The following is a 5,947-nucleotide window of genomic DNA, read 5'->3' as shown; positions in this document are numbered from 1 at the left end:
AGAAACTTTCTCCTAGCTGCTTTCCTTTGAAGCAGAAACACGTTTACATCCTACCCCATTGAAGAACCATAGAAATGCCGGTTAGAAAAAGCATTACTTCTGTGTGTAGACCCAGCCAGGAATGGCCTAGCCTGGAATCCCCTGCACCATTCTGCAGCTTTCCAGCTCCCTCACACACTGGCAAAAGAAACTTTCTCCTAGCTGCTTTCCTTTGAAGCAGAAACACGTTTACATCCTAGCCCCATTGAAGAACCATAGAAATGCCGGTTAGAAAAAGCATTACTTCTGTGTGTAGACCCAGCCAGGAATGGCCTAGCCTGGAATCCCTGCACCATTCTGCAGCTTTCCAGCTCCCTCACACACTGGGCAAAAGAAACTTTTCTCCTAGCTGCTTTCCTTTGAAGCAGAAACACGTTTACATCCTAGCCCCATTGAAGAACCATAGAAATGCCGGTTAGAAAAAGCATTACTTCTGCGTGTAGACCCAGCCAGGAATGGCCTAGCCTGAATCCCCTGCACCATTCTGCAGCTTCCAGCTCCCTCACACACTGGCAAAAGAAACTTCTCCTAGCTGCTTTCCTTTGAAGCAGAAACACGTTTACATCCTAGCCCCATTGAAGAACCATAGAAATGCCGTTAGAAAAAGCATTACTTCTGCTGTGTAGACCCAGCCAGGAATGGCCTAGCCTGGAATCCCCTGCACCATTCTGCAGCTTTCCAGCTGCGTCACACACTGGCAAAAGAAACTTTCTCCTAGCTGCTTTCCTTTGAAGCAGAAACACGTTTACATCCTAGCCCCATTGAAGAACCATAGAAATGCCGGTTAGAAAAAGCATTACTTCTGCTTGTAGACCCAGCCAGGAATGGCCTAGCCTGGAATCCCCCTGCACCATTCTGCAGGTTTCCAGCTGCCGTCACACACTGGCAAAAGAAACTTTCTCCTAGCTGCTTTCCTTTGAAGCAGAAACACGTTTACATCCTAGCCCCATTGAAGAACCATAGAAATGCCGGTTAGAAAAAGCATTACTTCTGCTTGTAGACCCAGCAGGAATGGCCTAGCCTGGAATCCCCTGCACCATTCTGCAGCTTTCCAGCTCCCTCACACACTGGCAAAAGAAACTTTCTCCTAGCTGCTTTCCTTTGAAGCAGAAACACGTTTACATCCTAGCCCATTGAAGAACCATAGAAATGCCGGTTAGAAAAAGCATTACTTCTGTTGTAGACCCAGCCAGGAATGGCCTAGCCTGGAATCCCCTGCACCATTCTGCAGCTTTCCAGCTCCTCACACACTGGCAAAAGAAACTTTCTCCTAGCTGCTTTCCTTTGAAGCAGAAACACGTTTACATCCTAGCCCCATTGAAGAACCATAGAAATGCCGGTTAGAAAAAGCATTACTTCTGCCTGTAGACCCAGCCAGGAATGGCCTAGCCTGGAATCCCCTGCACCATTCTGCAGCTTTCCAGCTCCCTCACACACTGGCAAAAGAAACTTTCTCCTAGCTGCTTTCCTTTGAAGCAGAAACACGTTTACATCCTAGCCCCATTGAAGAACCATAGAAATGCCGGTTAGAAAAAGCATTACTTCTGCGTGTAGACCCAGCCAGGAATGGCCTAGCCTGGAATCCCCTGCACCATTCTGCAGCTTTCCAGCTCCCTCACACACTGGCAAAAGAAACTTTCTCCTAGCTGCTTTCCTTTGAAGCAGAAACACGTTTACATCCTAGCCCCATTGAAGAACCATAGAAATGCCGGTTAGAAAAAGCATTACTTTCTGTGTGTAGACCCAGCCAGGAATGGCCTAGCCTGGAATCCCCTGCACCATTCTGCAGCTTTCCAGCTCCCTCACACACTGGCAAAAGAAACTTTCTCCTAGCTGCTTTCCTTTGAAGCAGAAACACGTTTACATCCTAGCCCCATTGAAGAAACATAGAAATGCCGTTTAGAAAAAGCATTACTTCTGCGTGTAGACCCAGCCAGGAATGGCCTAGCCTGGAATCCCCTGCACCATTCTGCAGCTTTCCAGCTCCCTCACACACTGGCAAAAGAAACTTTCTCCTAGCTGCTTTCCTTTGAAGCAGAAACACGTTTACATCCTACCCCATTGAAGAACCATAGAAATGCCGGTTAGAAAAAGCATTACTTCTGCGTGTAGACCCAGCCAGGAATGGCCTAGCCTGGAATCCCCTGCACCATTCTGCAGCTTTCCAGCTCCCTCACACACTGGCAAAAGAAACTTTCTCCTAGCTGCTTTCCTTTGAAGCAGAAAAAGGTTTACATCTAGCCCCATTGAAGAACCATAGAAATGCCGGTTAGAAAAAGCATTAATTCTTCGTGTAGACCCAGCCAGGAATGGCCTAGCCTGGAATCCCCTGCACCATTCTGCAGCTTTCCAGCTCCCTCACACACTGGCAAAAGAAACTTTCTCCTAGCTGCTTTCCTTTGAAGCAGAAACACGTTTACATCCTAGCCCCATTGAAGAACCATAGAAATGCCGGTTAGAAAAAGCATTACTTCTGTGTGTAGACCCAGCCAGGAATGGCCTAGCCTGGAATCCCCTGCACCATTCTGCAGCTTTCCAGCTGCGTCACACACTGGCAAAAGAAACTTTCTCCTAGCTGCTTTCCTTTGAAGCAGAAACACGTTTACATCCTAGCCCCATTGAAGAACCATAGAAATGCCGGTTAGAAAAAGCATTACTTCTGCGTGTAGACCCAGCCAGGAATGGCCTAGCCAGGAATGGCCTAGCCTGGAATCCCCTGCACCATTCTGCAGCTTTCCAGCTCCCGTCACTCACTGGCAAAAGAAACTTTCTCCTAGCTGCTTTCCTTGAAGCAGAAACACGTTTACATCCTAGCCCCATTGAAGAACCTAGATAGAAATGCCGGTTAGAAAAAGCATTCTTCTGCTGTATAGGACCCAGCCAGGTATGGCCTAGCCTGGAATTCCCCTGCACCCATTCTGCAGCGTTCCAGCTGCGCTCACACACTGGCAAAGAAACTTTCTCCTAGCTGCTTTCCTTTGAAGCAGGAAACACGTTTTACATTCCTAGCCCCATTGAAGAAACATAGAAATGCCGGTTAGGAAAAAGCATACCTTTCTGTTATTAAGGACCCAGTCCAGGAATGCCAAGCCTGGAATCCCCTGCACCATTCTCGCAGCTTTCCACTGCCCTCACACACTGGCAAAAGAAACTTTCTCCCTAGCTGCTTTCCTTTGAAGCAGAAACACGTTTACATCCTAGCCCCATTGAAGAACCATAGAAATGCCGGTTAGAAAAAGCATTCCTTCTGCTTATAGACCCAGCCAGGAATGGCCTAGCCTGGAATCCCCTGCACCATTCTGCAGCTTTCCAGCTCCCTCACACACTGGCAAAAGAAACTTTCTCCTAGCTGCTTTCCTTTGAAGCAGAAACACGTTTACATCCTAGCCCCATTGAAGAACCATAGAAATGCCGGTTAGAAAAAGCATTCCTTCTGTTATAGACCCAGCAGGAATGGCCTAGCCTGGAATCCCCTGCACCATTCTGCAGCTTTCCAGCTCCCTCACACACTGGCAAAAGAAACTTTCTCCTAGCTGCTTTCCTTTGAAGCAGAAACACGTTTACATCCTAGCCCCATTGAAGAACCATAGAAATGCCGGTTAGAAAAAGCATTCCTTCTGCTTATAGACCCAGCCAGGAATGGCCTAGCCTGGAATCCCCTGCACCATTCTGCAGCTTTCCAGCTCCCTCACACACTGGCAAAAGAAACTTTCTCCTAGCTGCTTTCCTTTGAAGCAGAAACACGTTTACATCCTAGCCCCATTGAAGAACCATAGAAATGCCGGTTAGAAAAAGCACTCCTCTGCTTATAGACCCCAGCCAGGAATGGCCTAGCCTGGAATCCCCTGCACCATTCTGCGCTTTCCAGCTGCGTCCCACACACTGGCAAAAGAAACTTTCTCCTAGCTGCTTTCCTTTTGAAGCAGAACACGTTTACATCCTAGCCCCATTGAAGAAACATAGAAATGCCGGTTAGAAAAAGCATTCTTCTGTTCTAGACCCAGCAGGAATGGCCTAGCCTGGAATCCCTCACCATTCTGCAGCTTTCCCAGCTGCCCGTCACACACTGGCAAAAGAAACTTTCTCCTAGCTGCTTTCCTTTGAAGCAGAAACACGTTTACATCCTATCCCCCATTGAAGAAACCTAGAAATGCCGTTTAGAAACAAGCATTCCTTCTGCTGTATAGACCCAGTCAAGGAATGGCCTAGCCTGGAATCCCCTGCACCATTCTGCAGCCTTTCCCAGCTGCCTCACACACTGGCAAAAGAAACTTTCTCCTAGCTGCTTTCCTTTGAAGCAGAAACACGTTTACATCCTAGCCCCATTGAAGAACCATAGAAATGCGGTTAGAAAAAGCATTCCTTCTGCTTATAGACCCAGCCAGGAATGGCCTAGCCTGGAATCCCCTGCACCATTCTGCAGCTTTCCAGCTCCCTCACACACTGGCAAAAGAAACTTTCTCCTAGCTGCTTTCCTTTGAAGCAGAAACACGTTTACATCTAGCCCCATTGAAGAACCATAGAAATGCCGGTTAGAAAAAGCACTCCTTCTGCTTATAGACCCAGCCAGGAATGGCCTAGCCTGGAATCCCCTGCACCATTCTGCAGCTTTCCAGCTGCTCACACACTGGCAAAAGAAACTTTCTCCTAGCTGCTTTCCTTTGAAGCAGAAACACGTTTACATCCTAGCCCCATTGAAGAACCATAGAAATGCCGGTTAGAAAAAGCATTACTTCTGTATAGACCCAGCCAGGAATGGCCTAGCCTGGAATCCCCTGCACCATTCTGCAGCTTTCCAGCTCCCTCACACACTGGCAAAAGAAACTTTCTCCTAGCTGCTTTCCTTTGAAGCAGAAACACGTTTACATCCTAGCCCCATTGAAGAACCATAGAAATGCCGTTAGAAAAAGCAATACATCTGTTTAGACCCAGCCAGGAATGGCCTAGCCTGGAATCCCCTGCACCATTCTGCAGCTTTCCAGCTGCGTCACACACTGGCAAAAGAAACTTTCTCCTAGCTGCTTTCCTTTGAAGCAGAAACACGTTTACATCCTAGCCCCATTGAAGAACCATAGAAATGCCGGTTAGAAAAAGCATTACTTCTGTGTGTAGACCCAGCCAGGAATGGCCTAGCCTGGAATCCCCTGCACCATTCTGCAGCTTTCCAGCTGCTCACACACTGGCAAAAGAAACTTTCTCCTAGCTGCTTTCCTTTGAAGCAGAAACACGTTTACATCCTAGCCCCATTGAAGAACCATAGAAATGCCGGTTAGAAAAAGCATTACTTCTGTTATAGACCCAGCCAGGAATGGCCTAGCCTGGAATCCCCTGCACCATTCTGCAGCTTTCCAGCTCCCTCACACACTGGCAAAAGAAACTTTCTCCTAGCTGCTTTCCTTTGAAGCAGAAACACGTTTACATCCTAGCCCCATTGAAGAACCATAGAAATGCCGGTTAGAAAAAGCATTACTTCTGTGTATAGACCCAGCCAGGAATGGCCTAGCCTGGAATCCCCTGCACCATTCTGCAGCTTTCCAGCTCCCTCACACACTGGCAAAAGAAACTTTCTCCTAGCTGCTTTCCTTTGAAGCAGAAACACGTTTACATCCTAGCCCCATTGAAGAACCATAGAAATGCCGGTTAGAAAAAGCATTACTTCTGTTATAGACCAGCCAGGAATGGCCTAGCCTGGAATCCCCTGCACCATTCTGCAGCTTTCCAGCTCACACACTGGCAAAAGAAACTTTCTCCTAGCTGCTTTCCTTTGAAGCAGAAACACGTTTACATCCTAGCCCATTGAAGAACCATAGAAATGCGGTTAGAAAAAGCATTACTTCTGCTTATAGACCCTGCCAGGAATGGCCTTAGCCTGGAATCCCCTGCACCATTCTGCAGCTTTCCAGCTCCC

This window comes from Pogoniulus pusillus, chromosome 42 (assembly GCF_015220805.1).
Source record: "Pogoniulus pusillus isolate bPogPus1 chromosome 42, bPogPus1.pri, whole genome shotgun sequence".
NCBI classification, from domain to species: domain Eukaryota; kingdom Metazoa; phylum Chordata; class Aves; order Piciformes; family Lybiidae; genus Pogoniulus; species Pogoniulus pusillus.
Note: the sequence above shows the minus strand (reverse complement) of the source record.